This window comes from Dasypus novemcinctus, chromosome 3 (assembly GCF_030445035.2).
Source record: "Dasypus novemcinctus isolate mDasNov1 chromosome 3, mDasNov1.1.hap2, whole genome shotgun sequence".
Taxonomy (NCBI): domain Eukaryota; kingdom Metazoa; phylum Chordata; class Mammalia; order Cingulata; family Dasypodidae; genus Dasypus; species Dasypus novemcinctus.
In genome coordinates, this window is record NC_080675.1 from 18062273 (window position 1) to 18084990 (window position 22718).

At 44.5% G+C, this 22718-nt stretch overlaps 1 protein-coding gene across 3 annotated transcripts in view; it reads left to right on the top strand.

Moving 5' to 3' along the window:
• FOXN3 (forkhead box N3) overlaps positions 1-22718 on the top strand; it is a 389249-nt gene that overhangs the window by 86254 nt on the left and 280277 nt on the right. For all 3 annotated transcript variants that reach the window (XM_058292566.2, XM_058292581.2, XM_058292573.2), the window contains exon 2: positions 17175-17289. The gene's annotated coding sequence lies outside the window, so the exon portion shown is untranslated. The remainder of the gene's footprint in view (positions 1-17174; positions 17290-22718) is intronic.

Consider the following 22718-nt stretch of genomic DNA (forward strand, 5'->3'; position numbering starts at 1 on the left):
GCCTGTGGTTCCAGTTGCAGGAAGGCTGCTTGCATTCAAAGGGATGTGGAAATGCCATTTCTCAGGACAGGCAGAGCTATTGCTTGGTACTGAGCGGTCTGTGCTAGGATGGGGCATTAAACTCAGCCTCCCGAGACAGCACAGAGCTCTGTGCCTGGGCGCAGGGGACCTGGAGTCTCGGGGGGCCTAATTTTGTCTTGGCTCTGTTTCCGAGGGACTCTGGGCAAATCATTCCACATGCCTGGATATCAAGAAGCTCATTGATAAAATGGAGTTATCCTGCCTTGTACTTCATGAGCTAGTTGTTGGCGCTTCATTATTTAAATGCTTTTGTTGTTAAATGTGTAGTTTCTAGGCTTACGTCATGACATACTAGCATACCTTTAATTTTACATTTCTAAGAGTGTAAAATCCTCTTTCTACTTCTGTTCATTTAAAGACAGCAGCCTTGGTGAGAAGATAGTGGCAAATGCCTATGGCTGGTCCTCGTGGATTACTGTGGGTTAAGGAATAAACCAGGCATTTGACCTTTCCTCGCTGTTTCTGAATTAGTCACATACTTCCCATTATTTGTGTATGTCAGCAGTATGAGCTAAATAAAGTTAGATTTGATCTTTTTCAGAATATGCTTTGGATTTTTCCGTATAATAAAGTTAAAGCAAGCTGATGCTTGGCTGGCGATCACATAAAAAAGACCTTTTCAGCAAAGTGCTTGCCCAACTATGGAGTTATTATTGAACGTTGGTTTCTGGATGTGGTCAAATTCTCAGATTTCTCGAGTGTTTCCTGGCCTGCTAAGGATTGTTGTAGAAAGCAGTCTTATTCTGTTACTGCCATTTTCCATCGGCAGGGCAGCCCGATGGCTCTGACGGCCCTGCGTCTGCCTTTCCGCCTTGGCGTTCCGGTTAAGCCCGACCCTGGCTGTCCTCAGGTACTCTCAGACCCTTGCCACTGTGCTGCTGGGTGGCTTCTGGCTAGCCTGACCCACTCGCTCTATCAGCAGCTGTCCATGCTGTGCGGAGCAGGTGGGTTAAGGGACAGAATGTCATTAGCTCTGTAATTTTAGGCAACCTACAGAATGAAGCAGGCAAGCAGACAACAAAGTAAAATCCGCAAAGAGGACCTTCACCGCACCGCATTTCTAACAGAGCTTAGGCTGCAGAGATGACACTGGACCATCACAACCCAACCGTTGGATATCACAATAGGGACCTAATTTACAGGTCATGCATCTCTTCCAACCCTATGCTGACCCACCTCGTGGCCTGTTCAGGTGCCTGGGATGGAGATCATCCTAGATCTCTGGGACGCATGAAGTCCCGTTGAGGATGAAAGTGTTTCATGACAGGTTTGTGTCCAGCTTGGAGGTTCCTGGGGGTGGGTGGGGAGGAGAGCCGAGAGCTCTGGGTGCCTGCTCTCCAGATATGTCCTCGGGGCTGAGGAAGTGCGAACAACCAGTCCTGTGGGCTGTACTTTGGTCTGGTCATAGGTAATATTGTAATGTGTCACCATATTAAAGCTTATATGAAGACAAGGGTCGTGTCCAGCAAGTGGGAAGCCACTCCTCAGAGACGTCCCCAGACCTGGGGTCCTAGCCTGGACTTGGGGGAGTGGGGTGGAGCCACGGGAGCTGGTCTCAGGTCTCGTGGAGATGCCAGTGCTGTCTTCATACAGAGCTGGGGCTGGGACTCAGTGCCATCCTCTCCCTCTCTAATGTCCCTTGGAGAGTGCAATTCTAGACACACTGGGGCAGATTGGAGAATCATTCCAATTGGAATTATTACAGGACAGAGCCAAAAGAAATGCTGCTATTTTATTCTCCAGCTCCTCAACAAGGAGGTGAAAAAGCCTGCTCACTTCCATCACAAGTTTTACCATCCACTTCCCATTTCACAATGCCTCAGAATAGAAAAACTAAACATTGGGCTTACCCCATGGTATTGTGGCTTCCCGGCACACGGCTTGGAAAGTGAGCTAGTATAATACCAAGGATTTCAGTCTTCAGTGGGCTGCTGTCCCCCCAGGGCACATGAGTGGAGAAGCATTGCACATGACCACTTGACTTGGGCATTTACTAGCAGAGTGACCTTGTTAGAGGCTGACTGCCCCCCCCCCCCACACACAGTTCCCACTGCACCCCAGCTAGAGGGTAGGGCCTCCCGCAGTACCATCAGGAATGCAAACAAGTGTCAGAGCCAGAGGGGAGAGTCCCCGAAGTTTGTCTGGCCTTGGTCGTTTTGGTTGTTTCCTTTCTGGGCATGTAGATGAACAGGAATATATAAGGAGAAAATCTGATGGCCTTAGTCCTGGATTTTGTTTCACAGTGTCTGACTTGGCTTTTGGAAGCAGCCCTTGTGAGCAGTCTTCTTCTGGCTTGAATAGCTTAGAAACTCCCTTGTGTGTCAGAGGACAAAGTCATTAGTGCCCCGTCCCCAGCCTAGACAGCGCTTCCGGGCGGTCCAGGGACCTCGTAAAGTCACACACCTGCACCTCACCAGGCTGTGCTAGAACCCCAGCCCCTGACTCCTGTGCTGCTGTTGTCCTTGGAGGATGGAGGGGCTCCATCTATAAAATGTGTGGTTGCTATGAATTACTGTTGTTGGCAAGGAGAATTGGAAACATTCTCATTTCTAGATTACCTTTCAAATATTCAAATTCATGCATCACTAGCATATGGCTCGAACTTTTATTTTTTCACTCAGATGTCTTCCAATGTGCTTCATTGAATTCCAAATCCACATCAGGTTTGAGTTTTGAAAATGCCAACTGTATACTAACTGAATGTGAGAAATGAAGAAAACTTCCATGAATTGTTTTTTTTTTTTTTTAAATAAATGGGGATTTGTTTTTCCATGTTCAGATAAGCCAGCTGTATGGATTTTTTTTTTTCCTTCCATTTTGGTTCCATTTGCATCTTGATAATATCTGTGGAGCAATGTTGCCAATGTATTCCTGGCTACTTTTCCACAAGACGGTCCCGTGACATCCCATATCAGACATAAAAGGAGAATGTACCTGGGGGGGGGTGGTCTTTCTGGCCCCCTCCACTGGCCAAAAGCGGGGACTCGGCTTTGGGTGGAGGGAGAAGCCTTTGTCCTCCTCCAGCGGTTGTTCTTGCCATGTGCCCACTTGGGCTTGAGTTGTCTGTAAGTGCCATTTGTGCTTTCATGTCATAGCGGGTAAGAGATTCTCAAGCACTTTAGAACTCATCAGAGAGGGTTTTTATCAGCCAGATTTTCCTCAGTTGCCAAGAAAATTTGTCTGAATGTGTTTTGCATGAATTCCACCTGAGGTACCACCTCAGAATGGCAAGTATGTTGGTCTGGAAGCCAGAAAGCCTCCGGGCACGGGGAGCCCCAGAGACTGGGGCTCTAAGCTCCACAGGTGTTGGACGTGGCCACTTGTGGCGCCCCCACCCCCGTACTGCCAAACATATTCAAATGCACTACATGCCACGGGAAATATCATTTCTATACTGTGTATCTTCAAATCTAAGTCATCACCAGTTGTGAAATATAACATTATTTTATGTACCACTGCTGGGGAAAAATGCCTGATATAATTAGGTGCACTCTTAATTCAGAGTTCAAATGTTAAAAAAATGTGTATTTTATCTTTGATGAAAGGCTGTTGAGTTGCAAAGGAGTAACAGAGATACTGTTAAATTTTGTGGCTTTTATGATGATATATTTCTAACAGCACACAAAAAAACTAAAACACCCAGCTTCCCCGCAGCCCAGCTTTGGCAGATCTCAACATTTTACCATTGTTGCTTCAAAGAGTTTTTTTTTTTTTTTTTTAAAGAAATAAAATGTAAAAGATACAATCGAAGGCCAGCGTGCCCTCCTTCCCACCCCCGGATTCATTTCTCCCCTGTCCTCCCAGGTAAGCAGCATTCTGAACTTACTGTTTATCATAAAGATACGTGGTGTTTTTTAAAACGCTCGTATTAATAGTTGTCCACCCATATCCATTCCCCGCGTCTTCCTTTTAGTAGTAGAACTCCCTGAGTTTTCAGCTGGACACCTGCTCTCAGGGGTGGCGAAATGACTGAGTCCTGGCTGATAGGATGAGAGTGGAAGGGATGGGGGAAACATCTGGGTTTCACCTTTAAAATGAAACCCTCCGCATTCTCTTTCCTCTTTGCTGCTGATTAGGACACAGAGACGGTAGGAGTGAGCTACTGAAGATCACACAAATGTGAGAAACGCACTAGGGGACAGCGGAGCAGCGAGAGCGAGACCCCTGGCTCCCTGCTGCGTGCTGCCCGGTGGCCCACCAAACCCCCGCCCCCCACCATGTGGCCTTCCTTCTTGGACTGTTACATCAGAAACAAGCATATTTGTATTTAAGCCCATGTTATTTGGCCTCTATTAAGACAGCCAAATATTGTTAAAACTCAGAGAAGTGGTTTGCCTTTTGATCACGATTGCTAGTATGTTCAACCCCTGACAATTGGGTGTGATGCTATTGTGACTTATTGTATTAAATTTTTCCATTTAGAGTAAAATGTAAGTGTTAGCATCCTTAGATTAAAGAAGGAAAACCAAGCATCTTACAGCTTCCCCAATGGCTAGCTAATTGTGTCCAGTCCTGGAGCAGGCATTGAAAGCACATTAATTTGAGCCTATTGGTTAGCCTCCATACAAAGATAGAGGGTGTTCAGAAACACGACAGTTAGCTCTTCTGTTCCCCATGGGAGACTTTTACAGCACACAACACAATGAGGATAATTTGAGAATGATATGAAAAAGGTTCTGTTTCCAAGAGATTTTTCTTCCCAAATCCTGATTGCACCACAACAGTGGCCCTATAACTCCCCACACCTGTACCACAAACAGCAGAATGGCTCTTCCAGGAAAAAAAGATGACCTTCACTAGCTGGCAGGCATTCTGCAGCTGTGTGCCAGGGTACCACGCTGGTTGGTGGGTTCATGATTGCTTTCTGCACAGAGGGCAAGTGGCTCCGGCATTCTGCCCAGAGGGAAACGTCTGTGTCAAAGCCACTGGTGGGTGGGCTCTTCTCTTGCCTGGCACTGGTGTCATCATTCCCAATCATGCTGGCCTTGGAACTTTTTCCCCTTGCATCAAGGACTGGATTTTCAGATGAGTTTCTCAAACTTCTGCAGTCTATGCTTGGCCTTGATGCGAAAGCTCTTGGGTGTCTCGTACCTTCTGTGCCAATGGACTTCTTCAAAGCATACTTCAGAGCCTCTGGGAATGAGTGGGAAGGTGAGCACTGCTCTGGATAAGAATCGGCAAGCTGAGCTTTGTTCAATGGTGTCTGCAAATTAAATTCATGGTGGAAAAAAACAAAGCCAAACAACACAAAATTATTTCCCTCCAGGGAAATGGATGTGGCTGAACCAATTGGGTTCCCATCTACCATATAGGAGGTCCAGGGCTCGATGCCCAGGGCCTCCTGGTGAGGGCAAGCTGGCCCATGTGGCAAGCTGGCCCATGCAGAGTGCCGGCCCATGTGGGAATATTGCCCTGCGCAGGAGTGCCGCCCTGTATGGGAATGCTGCCTTGCACGGGAAAGCCATCCTGTGCAGGAGTGCCGGCTGATACAGAGAGCTGGCACAGCAAGATGATGCAACAAGAGACACAGAGGAGAGAGAATAAGAAGACGTAGCAGAACAGGGGAGCTGTGGTGGCACAAGAGAATAATAGCCTCTCTCCTACCCCAGAAGGTCCCAGGATCGGTTCCCGGAGCTGCCTAATGAGAATATAAGCAGACACAGAAGAATACACAGTGAATGGACACACAGAGCAGACAATGGGGAGGGGGGAGAGGTGGAACGGGGCGGGGGGAGAAATAAAATAAATCTTAAAAAAAAAAAATTACTTCCCTCCAATGGGGGCTGGAGCCTCAGCTCTCCTATTGCAGAGTACTGTGCAAGGATAGGATAAGGAGAAAGCTACCCATGAAAGCTGGTTTGCACAGTGCAGACTTAATGAATTTCAAATCTTTGAGCGTTTACATCCTAAAAAATAAAAAAAAGTCAAACTTCCCGTAAAACCAGTTCTCGTATTGATTTGCCTAATAACTGGTTCACTGAAAATTTAATTCCACTTTGAGGGTTTTTGCATTCATTGCCAATATTGAAAAAAAATTTAATTTTATTTCAATATTGAAATTTAAAAATTAAAATTGCACATAAATTAAAAATTTAAGAGCAAGCTGGGAGTGTCCTTAGAAGACTTGAATTTAAAATCTTAAAATGCCAAAGAGATGGCAAAAAAAGAAAGACATTCCTCTGTAAAAACACTCAAAAAGGTTGTATATTATAGGCAGATTGCTCATGAGGTGAACTGGCTTTAGGCTAATTGACCTAGAGTCAATGGCAGCTGAAAGTCCACACTTTGTGCCCAGGGACACTGTCTCAGGCCCGAATTCATCTTTTTTCAGACAAAATTCTAATCAACTCTGTTATTTGGCTCCTCAGCCGCTGGCATATTAGGTGTGACTCTCAATGGGAAGGGGTCTGTGGAGGCCAGGCCACTCTGAGCTGTGAGCGGTGCTAGCAGTTACCTTGACTGAGGAGGCCGGAGAAAATGAAAATGTAAATACAAGGATTAGAAAAGCACGAGAGTATGGGCCTTCTCCTGTAGGGGTAAACTCTTCCCCTCCTGCCTCTTCTGTGTTCTGAGAGCCCTTCTGTGTACAATGTGTGCGAGAATCTAGGTTCATTTCAGGATGGAAGCCAAGTCATGAGAAATATTTATAGTAAGCGAAATCATGTGCGGTGTCCTTTGCCCAGCTCGTTGTTTTCTTATACAATCTATTTTAGAAAGCGTTCGTCAAATCACATCCTTGACTCTTGAGTTGGAGTGTCCTTTCGAAGGCACCCACTTTGAACTCCTGCCCTGATAGGAAGACTCTCTGAAAAAACTGCCCTAAGGGGGTGCTTTTTGATGCTTCATGAACATCTCCAAGCCAACCTAGGAGAAATTCAGTGGTCTGAAAAAAGCTCATGTGCTGGAAGTCGTCTTTCACCACAATGTAGCATGAACACGTCTATTTAACTCTTTATATCCAGGGTAATGTGGGAAGGAAGTTGTTAATAACTAAATCACCATTGAATCAGCTTTCCATGGTCTGGTGACTGTGTGTGATTAAGAAGCCACCGGCATCAGGAATCTTCTTTAGGGAGACTAAGTTCTGCATTGTTGCTTCTTGTTGCTTCCAAGTCCTCTTTCATCTACCGGACTCAAGTAGCTCCCAGCCATCTTTTCCCTCCAAAGCACAAAGAGTGATGCCAGGGGCTTAGGGCTGAGGCGCCTGGGAAGGAAGGGAGGTAGATGGCCTTGGGAGAGGATCCGCTTTGGGGCCAGGTTCTAAACTGAGCCAAAGGCTGGGCTCTCATCTCCCACTTTGGGAGAAGAGAAGGGATGGGCTAGGGTAGAGCATCCCTCTATCCTCAACCACCAGCCAAAGGTAACCCCCAGATCAGTGAATCTGATACTTGGTGTCTGTCCTTTTATAAGCATTTTTGTACTAGTTATTTTAAGCTCTTGACCACCAATTGCATACGTGAGCACACTTAGAGGCAACGGAGCCCATGCAAAGAGTCTTGGTCAGGTGAAAGGAGACTCGGGATCCTATGACTTAATGTGTGACCTTGGGCAAGTCACTGACTCTGAGCCTCAGTGCCCTCTTCCGTGAGGTGGGATTGGTGATACCAGCCAGGCCAATTCACGGAACTCTTGGAACAGTCCAATGAGATAAGCTATGTGAAAATGCTTAGTAACACTCAGATCACAGAAGTGCGAAGCCTGGGTAGGAGACAACGTTTAGACTGTGTTGGCTCTGCCCCTTAAATTTATAACCACTGGTTCAAGACTAGTTTAAAGGGTCATCTCTACCTGCCCTGCTAGTGCAGGTAGACTAGGCTTTGTGCTGGCCCCTAACACCGTCTTGAGTTCCCTTTGTAAAAAGTGACACATCTCCTTATCCAGTAAGGTGCACATACCTATTTTTTTGTTTTGATTTATCATTGAGATGTGTTGATTATTATCATCATTGTAAATAGCCAACAATGATCCAATTTAGTAAAGCAATAGGAAAATTTGGCTCCTCTTTTGTGGGATAATTTTTGCTATAATCCTGCAAATAAAGTAGCCGTTTCTTCAAAACATGCCAATTCAGGATTACAGATCTGCACTTTCAAAGCCTACAATTGATTGTTCAGTGAGAAAATTGTGTTCAAGTGAAGCACATCAGCATGCAAATCTAAAATGTGGCCATTTTCATCTAGATTGAATATTATTAACTAGCCCAAGGGATAGGATGTAATTAAGATTTTGAATGGCTTACCTTTGTCTACAGTGATGAGTAACCCTGATATTTAAAGTGGCTTATCGGTTTGAATAATAGAAGGGTGGCCCAACGTGCCAATCTCTACATTGGCTTTTCACGTGTGATGAAAGAATTTGACTTTTCTGCACATGTCCAAACACTGATCAGGGCAGAGATTTGAACTCGAAGCAAATTAGAGGAGCCTCAGATTCGAGGAAAATCACATTTCTTTCTGAATAATAGCAGCTTTCCATCTCATTACCTACTCACTCATTCAAATGTCTTCTTCCATGGGCTCAGGAACAAAGACAAAGTGGTGACAGGTGAAACCCTCATTGAGGGTTTATGCTTTGGCCTAATTAAAACTACAAGGTGTACAGCCTGCTAATGCGGTGCTAGTGAGAAGGGAGGAGAACAACTCTGAGCTTGGATCCGCTTCGGAAAGTTTGCAAGGCCTCCTTCTGCCTTTCACTGAGCTGATAAGGCACATTTTTTGTAGCATCTATAGTCAGGTGCAATTCCACGATAACTGCTCTTCTTAGGTGAGACAAGATGCTCGCCTTTTCTGTCCTACCCTTACCATTTTAAAAGAAAGAAGCAAAGTTCTCCATTTCTCCCAGGAGAAGTTAGCCAAAAGACCCCTTGCACGGCTCCACACCTTAAGCAGACACCCAGTGGGCTACATTGGCAACCATCGCTCATTTCAGCCATCTGGATTTTTGAGGTGTACTCTATGTATTTAGTCCATCATTTGGTAATGTTAAAAAATATATATATAAAAGCAGTGTGAGACTACAGGAGAAAGAAGATGAATGTTAGCATTCCCCTGGGGTTCATGGGTGAAGGAATTAACACAGCGTGGCACTCTACCCTAGCTGTGTTTGTTTCCATGGCAACAGCTACGTACATGTTTCAGACTATCTACAGTGACACAGTTGCAGAAATAGTAGCTTGCAGGTTTCTGATATCGCATCAGTGGACAGGCAGCACGCACTATATTAAGTAAGTGTAAAAGAATTTAAAATATAGCTCTTGATTCAGATGTATATTAGCTCAGCTGAGCAATGTCTGGGGGTTGCGGCATTCCCCTTCCTCACAACAGCAAAAATCTGGGCAAAGTTGAAAGTTGCAAGATTCCAGCCAAACAATCGTCCTCGCTTGGGTAAATATCATCAACTGAAACAAATGTGAGTGAGTTGCAAAGGTAAGAAAATGGCCTTGGTGGATGACATGTTTAAGAAGGATACTGTCAGTGGAGCTTTTCTTCTTTTTCTCGAGGGAGGTAGCAATGGGTAAAAGAAGGAATGAAATCTTTGGTTGGAAATAGCTAAGTCTTAAAGCAATTCTAATTTGCAACAAAATCTTTTAACTGCTGCTGAGTTTATGACAACTAAGGTCTTGGAATGCATTGTTGTAGAAATTGCTTTTATATATATATTGTAAAAATCAGGTGAGGAGCAGAGGTTGATTTGGGTGTGCAGTTAAAGCAAAATTGGGGCTCCATTGTCTTTTCCGAATGCTTATGTAAATATCTCTGTTCTCGCCGGGATGACCCTGGTTTGTCTTTGACATTTGCTGGGACTTTTTAGTACGGTTTGCTGGTATCTGTGTTTATATTATGCCGCCACGTTGTAGCCTGATATGACTTCAGTGTTGGTTAGAGGGCAACCAAGTAACGATGATAGACTCTCTAAGTGTGTGACTCTGCAACCAGATTGTACAGTAATTTAGGAGGAGAAGTGTTCAAATGGGTATTTATTTATGTGCTAGACCTCTGCTTTTGAATAGCAGCCTACGTATTAGGTTAATGGATTTCAATGTGCACGTTATGATTGTGGAAGCTTTCAAGTATGTTGTAGTTCAATTTGTACTGAGTTTTTAATGTCAAAATATTTTTATTTATGCCCATTATCATGTTTAAGCATACATTTCCCTTATAGCTTTATTATTCACATTTCAGTAGAAAGAATGTAAAATGGCATGGTAATTTAAGCTAATCTATTCATTTAAGGAGGATTAGTTTTCTGACCATAAATGGACTTTTACAAAAAGTGGCTTGACACATGCAACTCTTTTAGTATGTGTGAGACTATTTTTTTTCTATGGCACCTCCTGCTTGTTATTTTGCACAGTAATTTTTTTATTAAATATTAAGAAAACAACTCGGGGGGGTTCTGGAGTTTTTGACTATCTGTGCGTGTGGACAGCCAGGGCAGGTTTTCCATTATAAATCAATGACTTGAACCCTGGAGTGTTCAACACTCCAGTCGACAGAGTGGTTCACCTTTCCAAATAAGGTGATCCAAACTGAAGCTGATGCCAAAGCCTCGCATTTATGCCCATCTGGAGGCTCCTACCAAAGATGGTTCCTCTCCCACTCTCCCCTCCATGGTGTTTTGAGACCCCAGCCCATTTCTGCAGAGACTCCCCTCCCCCATGCCCTAGCTTGCTGGGGACAGGCTTCCTGTATCAAGGTGGGCAGCTTGTCCCTGTGACAGCTGCATCGAGCTACGTATATATGGCCTTTCCCCTTGCCCTGGGCAGGGAGCCACCTACCACTGGTATGAGTTTTGTTCTATTTAATTTCATTCTTAAACTTTTTATTTTGAAATAATTTCAAACTTACAAGACAGTTGCAAAAAGAAGGCAAAACCAATACAGAGCATGCCAACATGCCCCCCTACCCCAATCACCAACTTTTATCATGTTGTCACTTATACTGTGCCTTTCTATATATCCATCCATCTATCCATCCATCTATTCACCTGTCTATTCATCCATCTGTCCATCATCTATCTCTGTCTATTTTTTAAACATTTGCAAGTAGGTTTATGCTCCTTGAACACTTAGTATTTCCAAATACATTCCCTAAGAACAATATTCACTTACATATCTACCTCGGGTGCCATATCAAGTTCAAGAAGTTCAACACTGATATAAAGCTTATAGTCTATATTCCAATTTTTTCATATATGCCAATAATGTCCTTTGGGGCCTTTTCTTCTCCATTATTAGATCCAGTCCAGGATCATGTATTGCATTTAATTGTCACTGTCTCTTTAGTTGCTCCTTTTTATTAAACTGTAGACAGTATGAAAGTTTATATGAATTTCTGTTATTGCATTTGAGGGGCCTGGAAATGCTAGCTTAATATCACTCTAACCTTGAGCTCTGAAACCAGAACTCAAAGAATGTTTCAATGAACCACTTTGGGTCACTTTCAATTTTGTCTCCTTGGAAGTGCTAGAGCAGGCCCTTCCAACAGTCGAGACTTTTGTATATTTTTTTAACCATGATCCACGGTTTCAGAAATATTTTCCAGTGTAAAAATGAATAAATAAAGCAGTCTAGGCCATATTATTTTAACTCTTTTATAAGAATAGAAAAACACATAAACCTAAATTAAAAGCCAACTCCAAGCCCTAGGCTGAACCGGTCATTTGAATGTAAAATCCTGGCAGTACTTGTAAGAAATGCAATTGCTTCCATTTGAAGGGCCAGGAAATTGATTTAGAAAAAAATAAATTTGAGGGATTCCCAAATAGTGGCAGCATGGAATGAATAAGAGAAAAATGAAGGTACAGACTGATCTTATTACTAATCTTAAATGGCAATAGAATTGCCAGAATAAACTTCCTGAGGCACAGCTCAGAGGGAGTAACAGCTGCCCAGTAACTTTGAAAGGTTCCCGGTGACCACAGGATAAAAACCAGCTTGCCATCTAGGACTTTCCACCATCAGTCCCCTCCCAGCCTCCTTCTCGCTGCGTCCTCTCTTCCTTGAGCATCCTGTGCCACTGGCCTAGGGTACTTCATATTTTGTCCTAACCCTGTCAAGAAGCTTCCAGGCTCTAGCTCGTGTTCTCTCTGCCCATCCTCACATTGTGAAGGCAGCTTAAATTCCAGCTTCTCCAACAAAACCTTATGAATCTCCTCTTCACCCTCATTGGGGTGATTTCTCTGCTCTTCATGTTCCCATAACGGTTTGTCTTTGATTATAGCGTGCAAACCATTATGTTAAGATCAGTTGTGTATTTCCTTAACTATGACATGAGCTTCTTAAAGACAAAGACCATGATAGCTTTCACCAGACCTAGAACATACGTAACTCCTATATTTAATTGAATTCTTAAAACATTGTAAAGGAGTACAATGTTGAACAATCTTCAAATCCTCATTTTCTCTAACTCAAAAGGGAGTCTATTGGTTACAGAGATTCCTACGGCTATGCCTATCAAAGCACCAAGTCTCTGGACCACTTTAGCCACTTTTAGATGCTTCCAAACTTCCTGATGTTGGGCACCATGTAAACATGGTACCCTGGTGAATGACTGGAGCATCATAAGATTTACAGAGCTAGAAGAAACCTAAAGGAACAGTATTCTTCATATTACTACCAAAGAGAGAACAGTGAATCTGAACTGTTCAGTGACGTTTCTAAAGCCACGTGGTGGGTTGACCCCTGTGTGTGACACAAATGGCAATATCTCTGCACAGCCCTGTCTGCCGAGCCTCCTTGATGGTAGCCCAGGTTCCATTTATGACATCGCCAATCAGCTCTTGAGTTCTGCTCTGTGTTTAGATTGGCTCATTTTCTAGTTGTAAACACCATCGTCCAACAACAAACCCGTTAAAGACTCTTGGCTAACACTGATATCATGGGATAGAATTGAAAACAAAAGTGGACTGAGAGCTGGACTCGGGGGCCTGGGAGTGATGCAAACAATTCATTCGCCAGTCCTTTGCTGAGGACGCAGCAGCTGCTGGCTTCAGTCAAGTCCAGACCCTTAAAAAGAGTGGAAAAAAGAAAGCACATACTTTCCAGTGCCTGGGCACTGCACAGCCCGGCCAGCTGGGCGCAGCACCACGGCAAAAAGATCTCTTCAGTTTCAGAAATATGAGCCTCCAACAATGCATCCAGGGAGGGGAAGGTGGCTGCAATTGGACCTGATTTGGCGTAACGTTTCTGGGCTTGGTTCTGCCCGCATTGTATCAGACACCGCTCCTATGTGAAGTCCACGAATATCCAAAGAAAGAACCAGCCTCCAAGTTGCCATTAGAAGTTGTTTCAGGAAAGATGTGTGTGTGTCTGTGTGTGCGTGCGTGCGCGTGTAACGTCTGAGTCAGACAGACATTTTAAGAGGAACTCTTGGTTTTCGTGTAAATGTGTCCTTCCTCTTGCCCAGAGTTAGCGGGTTAAGGGAATAAAGTGCAATTCAGGTCTTCCGAGTTGGAAGCCTGATTAATCTCCCTGCCAGTTACATATGGAAATAAATTAGTAAATGGTCCATCCGGGACTACTGCAGAGATGATAAATTATTGCCATCGTCGATGTCTGTGTTGCTGAAGACTGAGTTGTGCTTACCAGCAGCTGCTGAAAGATAACTGGATACCCTACCGTGGTCAGAGAAATTAGAAAAAAATTGCAAGTCAAAATGTACCTTGAACAGATTCTTGGGAGCCTGGTTTAGATGATGCCAACTTTGTTCCTCAGTACTGCTGTGTCTGCAAATATTTCAGAGGAGCATCTCAAGGCCATACAAAACATTTTTCTCTTCCATTTTCAAAGAGCAATACAATAACAATAACCATTATCCAAAGGGTCTCAATGAAGAGGATAATTCTATACCTCTGTGCAGTATTATGCTTTGTAACTTTCATAGCAGTATCCTATCTGTTTGCTTTCTTAAATTTCAAAGAAGGTGGAGCAGGTCAGTACCTCTATTTCTTGATAGATGAAAAACTGAGGTTTAGGAGGACTTAGCGTCTTGCCCATTAATGACTCGGATGTTTAAATGGCAGAGATGGGACAAGCGAGCAGATATTGCTGGTTCTGAATCCAGCATCATTTCATCCAGAGGCTTGTCAAAAAACATTTTCAGTATCTCATCGTTCATTTAGCATCATTCCTGCAGTGGCAGGAAACAAAGTATTCTGTGTGAGTGTTCTAGAAGCAAAAGCCTATCTTCTTGTCCTCTCTTCTGCTTCTGGGGTCCCCCACGGCCATGGTCGCCGCCCTGGGGTGCCTTGTCTCCAGTAAAGTTACTCCTGAAGACTGAAGAGGATCTGGAAGAGGAGGGAGGAGGAGGAGGAGCTGGAAGAGGACCCTCTGGAGATGAGGGTCTGAAGGATTTGTTCCCAGAGAGGGCTCGGTCCGTGGCTGGAGCCACTTTTGATCTCTGCCTCTTCGAGGCTCAAAAAATGTGCAGTATTCCAGGGCAGCCTTGGGGATGAGACCTCTTCCTTCATGACCCTCATTCTTCCAGTTGTTTCTAAGACTGAGAAGTTGCAAATGGAGCAACAGCAGCCATTGCAGTCATGCAGATACTTCTAGAGCCCAACACAGGGCTGTCGGGGGAGCGCCAGGGGCTCCACCTCCACTTCCTGGAGAGATCTAGACTGTGACTGCTATATCTGAGCTCTCTTGGTGGGAGAAATTTGAAATTCAGTAGTGTTTGAACTGCTGATTATTTGGGTTGTTTTTTTTTTTAAACTTTGACTCATTGATCTATCTAACCTAGTGGGAAGAATTCTTCCTACTTTTCTCAGAGACTCCCCGCCTGCGCCCGTGCCCTCCACACTGAACTCACTCACTTCTGTCCTCACTCTGATTCCAGAGAGCCACCCATCCCCTTCACTAAATTGCTTCTAAGCAGAAGATCCCTCGCTGTCCCACCGTGAGGGAGGAACAGATGCCCGGAGTAGGGAGTACCCCTGGCCATTAAAGATTTTTGTTGGGTTTGTTTAGACTGGAGATGTTGGGGAGGGGTGTGCACACAGTTTATGAGACAGACAAAATGCATTATAGCTTAGGGTGAGCTCACTAGATGTGTTGGGGAGGAGAAGGCAGGGCCGGCAGAAGCTTTGAGACTGGAGGGCAGAGCAGGAGCTCATTTCCTCTGTGCGTTTTGGCCTTTAGACCTTTGTGTGTGTGTATGTTTGTTTTTTTTTAAGTCAGTGCTTACTTTTTTGTATTTAAATATTAAAAATAATTCCAACTCAAAAGCCTGCCTTCTTGATCATGGAAAGTATTTTTTTCTCTAATTGGAGATGCTCAGTATTACTTCCACTTCTTTTTGTGACGAAGGCATACCACTCTCACCTTATTTTATTCAGCTAAACCCTGAGATGTCCTCAGGGGCCTTGACGTGTGGTAGCTTTTTGCCCTGTTGCAGAATGGCCCAAGGCTGCTGTGATATCCAGGTTGTGGTGCCTACTTTAAATTTTTCTTTTGTGTTCTTATTCCTGGCAAAAATCCCTCAACTCGCTAATCCTTGACCCAGCTGAGGTACCCCTGCCCCCTCTAGAAACTACAGTGCCATGAAGTACAGAAAAGGAACTGGATTTAGAAATCCTTTAGTTTCCTAGCTTATCAGGTGTCAATTTCTAAACATAAGCAGTGGGTGCAGTCTCAGTGGTGTTTACAGAAGAGAGAGGAACCACAGGCCCCAAGCATGTACCTGTCTGTACTGGGAGGTAGCCTTGTCTCACCCACCTTGCCTTCAAGTCACTTGTAGCAGCCAAACTTGGTGACTCCCTTCCTCTGAGTAGGCCTTACAAATCCTCAGCACTCACCCTTGGCTTCCACTGTGGCCTGTTCCCACTCCCACCAGTTGAAATCCCATCCAAACCTCAAGATCATTGTTAACGTCATTGTCTTCATGATGCCTTCCCTTATTTGCTCCTCTCCTCCTGGGTGCCCCATAACCAAAAATAAGTGTCTCCTTGAAAACCTCTGTTTGCTACAGGAAATGTCAGTCTGTCTGTGAGTTGCTTGTATGCATGTCTTATCTCCCAGAGTGACAGCACGTTTCTCAGTGGCAGGCACTTGACCATCTTCTCTCTCTCGGACCCGTTCTCCATCCCCAATCTCTATCCCTCATAGGAGCTTAACACGGAGTAGGGTAACTTTATTTTAGAAAAATAGAAGAAATGTCTTTGAATGAACAAATTGATGATCTCAGGTACATCGGAATCACTTTGGAGGGTTTGGTAAAACAGATTGTAAATTGCTGAGTCCCACGTCCAGACAGTCTGATTCAGCAGGTCTTAGCTGGAGTCTGTGAATGTTCATTTCCAACAAGCTCTTGGTAAAACTGATGTTACTGGTCCAAGGACCACAGTATGAGAACCTATGGTCTAATGCATGCATTTGCTAACACTGTCACACTAAAGCTTATAGGACAAAACCACTCTTTTCATTAGTCTATCCATTTGTCTTCCTTGAGGTCCAGACTAATAAAGTTCTATCTGAAATTATACAATCTATCTCATGTGTCAGCTTTCCTATTTTGCAAAATTATTGGTCTATAACTTGCAGCTCATTTAGGATCTTTTCTCCCCAGAAGTAGTCACAGTACTTTTATTTTACAACAGGAGAATAGATGCTAACAAGTTTAGAGTCATTATGGACTTTGCATCCCATCCGCCTGGTCTACCCAGTGGATCCAGGCCAGTCTCTGGGGTAGAACTCTGACCCTGAGCACTTGTCCTGTGCTCTGATGTTTTTCTTTTGTATAGACTGGGTTTCAGTATAGCCGTGGTAAAAGAAAAAACAAACAAACAAAAAAACCTCACAGATGTTTCAATGGCACCTGTAGTAAAATAAGATGATGTCATGAGGTCTGCAGGCCATATTTTCAAATTTCTGGGTCCTTTATGCTTCACGAGACGGTTGCAAGAACATGGCATTGGGAAAGATCCAGTGCTTCAACAGCTATCCAAGAGATAAAGAGGTCCTGTTACAATTGGCTTTTTCACTGAAGGACGTCATTTTTTAGAGTCAGCGAAGAGACTCTGTGCCCGTTGTGGTTGAGAGCATTCTTATTTCTCCTCTGTGCTAATCCTGTCTTCCTTCTGCTCCTCTCCTTTAGCTGCTAGAAGCATCATCTCCTCGAAGACCAGTGTTGTCATGATTATGGAGGCCCTTCAGTCCTTTCCGTGACGGGAGTGATGCCGACCTCATTTCCTGGACCCATTTTGACTCAGGTAATCCCAGTCTGCCGTCGACATTTAATGCAGATTGCATTTAATAAATGAAATACTGAAGCTATATTTAAATGCAAATGCCAAATTGATTGTTTCTCCATCAATTGGTATCTTCCCCATCTTCTTCCGAGTAGTCTTAATGATCAATTTATGCAACTGATCAGACTGACAATGTGGTCAATCCAGTTTAGGCATTAAGATAATTGAGAACATCGAATCGCCTCTATTTATAATCATGGTGTGTGATATAGACACACAAAACAACTGGAACATTGCTGGGGATTTTCATATATAGACTAGCTTTGACAGTAGTTCCTCTGAATCATTTTCTTTCCTATATAAGACCATGTCTACTCTAATTATTTAAGTCTTTTTAATGCTATACCTTTTGGTTGTATTCAGTAAGTATTATTCTGTTATGTGTTCTTGGGACAGATGGGGATAAAGGCTAAACTTTCCCTGTCCTCACAGAACTCACAATTTAGCCAAAGATCCGTGATTCACTCACAAGAAAATGGGAAGTAGAGGTGCTCCGTTTGGGGGCAGGCTGTGCACTAACAGTAGTTCTCTGTTTGAGAGACTTTCACAATTGGGATTGAAATAATTAGGGAAGAATTCATGAAAGAGGGAGGATCTTGGATGGACTTCGACGCTGTGTACCATTTGGCCAGGCAGAGGGAAAGGGGTGGCATTGTGCCCTGGCATGAAGGCAGGAATGAGCCAGCTGTGGGCTAGGCCATGAGGGCCCTGGCTGCCTGGACCACAGCGTTTGAAGGACACACATCCTCTATCCCCAACCATACCCAGACCCCACTTGGGGCCTGGGTCCCTTAGGGTCCTAGAGTAGAGCTGCCAAGGAAAACCCCACCTGCCCTGAAACAGAGGGGTCTTGGCTGATGTATCCTTCGGGGATCAGCAGTTGTTGTCACCCCAGCAGCCCTGGCTTGGATGCTGCCTACTGGCCTTTTCTACTTCTTTGGGTTTGTCCACACTCTGTCTCTGCCTGTCTACCTGGTTATTTATTCTTCTTTGACACATCTACCCACCCCAACCCCTGCCTGGCATGCTTGACTTGACAAGGCCCTGGGATCAACCAGAGGCTGCATGGGGTCAAAACTGGTGATCTTCAAAGAGTGCCTCTGAGCTGAGAAGCCAAGTTGAAGAGTAGGAAGTAAAAGCCAAGGCCATGGGTTGTAAGTTGATGTTGAATGCTTATCAAGGATGTTCTGAAAGTCAAAATTCAGGGAGGGTCCCAAGGCTGACAGCTGGGGCCATGGTTAGGAATGGGAAACCAAGTGCATTGATTAAGGATGGCCCAGCCATTCTGCCCACTCTGCACCGATTTTTATCAAGCTGGATAACGTAGTGGTGGCTTTCCCTGCTTTGGGTCTTAAAGGTGCCGCTGAGAGTTGCCTCCTGAGGCTGCTGCTCTTCCTGCCAGGCTGTGCACTGGCCACACTTCACCCACCGTATGTGCTCAGATGCTCCTGGAGCAGAGGTCCTCCCCGACTGAGGATCCTTGGACCTTCCAAGGATCGTAACCTTGGATCACCAGTCACCAGGAAATGGCAAAAGATAATTAATAAGTGGAAGACCTAGATGACAGTATTTCTATCCTCCTCCCACTAAAGGGATTGACTAATAGATCATTTCCCTGCTTCTTCTTAGCCTAGACCAGCGGTCAGCAAACTCTGGGCCATAGGCCAGGCTGCTGCCTGTGTAGACAAGCTGAGAATGGTTTTTATATTTTTAAGGGGTTGGAGAAAAAATCATATAAAGAAAGAAGAATAATTTGTGACTCATTGCAATTATGTGGAATTCAAATGTCAGTGTCCATAGCTAGTTCTTTTGGAACCTAGCCATGTTCATTCATTTATGTTTTATCTGTAGCTGTTTTTACATTACAACAGGAAAATTGAGTAGTTACAATAAAGACCATAAACATTTTTCTATCTAGCCTTTTACAGAAGAAGTTTGCCGACCCCTGGGCTAGGCACCTGTGTGACTCAAGTCCTTATAATATAAATTTGAGGTTTGGAATGTTTTCCAGGAGAGAGAATGACATAAAAGGATGGGTAGTTTGTTGACTAAGAAGAGAGGAAGGGAAGGATCTAGGTTGGGATAGCGAATTGGCCATATTCTAGATGGGTTTTTCCATTCATCCTGTTAGCTTTCAACTAAATGTAGAAACAACATTGAGGCCATTTTCCTTTTAGGAGCCTACATGTTAGAGTTGTCTTTGAAATGAGGTATTCGGACTTCCTGGATGAATGTAAATGTTGGAACAAACAAACACCAAGTTAAAACAAACCCTTCACTTTGGAGCTTTTTTTAAAAGCATCACTGGGTGTGAACTATTTTCTTTAAAACCGAACAAATATTTGGATTTAAATCAAGTAAGCATTGAAGGCTTACCATGAGTAAACTAGGGGCCTTATCTTGGCAATACGTTCCCAATCTGATGGATTTTCACCATATCCCTGAAGGAACACTGTGGTAAAAGTAGGAGACATGGGTCTAGTCCTAATAACTCACTGAGTCAGGGAAGGCTGTTCTGCACCTGGGTAACAAGCACACCCCCAAATCTCAGGGATTTAGTACAAGGCAAGTTTATTTCTCGTTCACCCAGAGTTGGATTGGGCTAGTGTGGCTCCCCTGTGCTCAGTGTTTTGAGGTTCCAAGCCTCCTCCAGCTTGGGACACCTACATCTCAAACGTGGCTGGCCTGGTTGCTGCAGCAAGGAAAAGAGGGCAAGAGAGGCTGGGAAAACTCACACCCATTCTTAAGTGCATTAGACTTGAAGTGACGCAGGCGGTGTCCACACCTGCACTCCATGAGCCAGAATTAGTCTCGTGACCCTGCCTTGCTGCCAGGAGGCTGAGCAATGTGGGGGAAGCACACGGGGTACTTGGGGTGGGAGTGGGGGCACTGCCCTGCATCTCTGGGTCATGGGTATGGAAGTCCATAATTTTTCTGTGCCTTTGCTCATCATTAAAGGATAATTAGCCCAGCCTTACATTATCTCACCTAGATTAGAAAATGTTCAAATAAGACATAGCAAGACCTTTAAACAGTATGGCAAGTTATAAAATGTGTAAGCCATAATTGTTACCAAAAGGTAAATTTCTTTTTGTTTTTTAAGATTCATTTTTATTTATTTCTCCCCTGCCCCGTTATCTGCTCTCTGTGTCCTTTCGCTGCGTGTTCTTCTCTGTCTGCTTGTATTCTCATTAGGCGGCTCCAGGAACCTATCCTGGGACCTTCGGGACTGGGAGAGAGGCTATTACTCTGTTACACCATCTCAACTCCCTGTTCTGTTACATCTTATTTTCTCTCCCTTGTGTCTCTTATTGTGTTATCTTGCTGCACCAGCTCTCTGCGTCACCCAGCACTCCTGTGCGAGGCGGCTTTCCTGCGCTGGGCAGCATTCCCACATAGGGCAGTGCTCCCGCATGGGCCGGCACTCCACATGGGCCAGCTTGCCCTCACCAGGAGGCCCTGGGCATCGAACCCTGGACCTCCTATATGGTAGATGGGAGCCCAATAGTTGAGCCACATCTGTTTCCCAAGGTAAATTTCTTTACTGAGGCCTGAATGGTTATGGGCTGAGACCAGGATAACCACATGGCCCACGTGCCTGAACCCTGTATCCTGGTTTATGCCAGTTGACCCAGCAGAGTCATTATACAGTGCTCCCTGTCACATGTAGAAATATCCTGGTTTAACAGTAAATTATATGAGCACCCTAGCTTGACCCCACTGTCATCCTTTAAGAGTGTCATCTACTGTTTACTGAGCCTTTTCTAAGAGTTAGGCACTATGCAAGCTTTTTTTGCCACATTGACTCATTTACTACCCAGAACAAACAAGTGAGGTAGATACAGGTGGTACCTCATTAAGATGAGGTCACAGGGATGCAAAAAAGTTTGGCTTCTTCACAATCTCACAGATAGAGAGTGGCAACCTTTTGGCTCGAACCTGGGTCTTGTCCACCTCAGCGTCTCTTGTAAACATGCCACAGGCTGCCTCACTCACCTACTAGCAGGACTACACCCTGGCTACGTGGAAGTCCCACTTTCTGACCCTGGTTTGGGGATCTGTTAACACAGCACATAGCGCTTGACTCCATGCATGAGAAGATGGAGGGATGGAGTTGCTACATGATTTGTCAGAGCCAGAAAGAACAGGATTAGGGAAGCGGACTTGGCCCAATGGTTAGGACATCCGTCTACCACATGGGAGGTCCGTGGTTCAAACCCTGGGCCTCCTTGACCCGTGTGGAGCTGGCCCATGCACTGTGGCCCACGCGCAGTGCTGATGCGTGCAAGGAGTGCCGTGCCACATAGGGGTATCCCCGCATAGGGGAGCCCCACGCTCAAGGAGTGCGCCCCGTAAGGAAGGCCACCCAGCACAAAAGAAAGTGCATCCTGCTCAGGTATGGTGCTGCACACACGGAGAGCTGACACAACAAGATGACGCAACAAAAAGAGACACAGATTTCCGTGCCACTGACAACAACAGAAGAGGACAAAGAAGAACACGCAGCAAATGGACACAGAGAACAGACAACTGAGGGGGTGGGGGGGATAAATAAATAAATAAATCTTAAAAAAAAGAAAAAGAACAGGATCAGAATGAGTGTCCAGCCTCCTAAGTCCTGGGTTGATGACTTTCCAAACCTCCTGTCTGGATACAGTCAGGTACAGCTTGTTTTAAAACCAAACGCTGTATTTTTAAAAACTGTGGTAATGTATATGTAGTGTCTAACATTTCCCATTTTTAACCACCTTCAGGCATCCAATTCAGCTGTGGTAATTACATTCACAGTGTTGTGCTGCCATCACCACCATCTACTACCAAAACTTTTCCATCACCCTAAACGGAAACTCTATGTCCCTTAAGCAACAACTCCCCATTCCCCACTCTCCACAGCCCCTGGGAATCTCTAATCTACTTTCTGTCTCAATGCATTTGTTTATTTTAGATATTTAGTGTCAGTGGAATCATCCAATATTTTCTCTTTTCTGTTCGGCTCATTTCATTTTGCATGATGTCTTCAAGGTTCATCCATGTTATAGCGTGTATCAGAACGTCACCCCTTTTTATGACTGAGTAGTATTCCATTGCATAGATATAACACGTTTTGTTTACCCATTCATCTGTGGATGGACTCTTGAGTGGTTTCTACCTTTTGGCAATTGTGAATAATGCAGCTGCAAACACCAGTGTACAAATGTCTATTCGAGCCTCTGCTTTCAATTCTTCGGAGTTTATACCTAGAAGTGGGATTGTTGGGTCATATGGTAATTCTAAGTTTAACTTTTTGAGGATTCAGATATTTCATTTTACAAAGAGAGAAAAGATTTTATTTGGAAATCCAGAGTGGAAACTCTAGCTAGTGAAGACTTGCCATGTGCTATGTAGTTAAT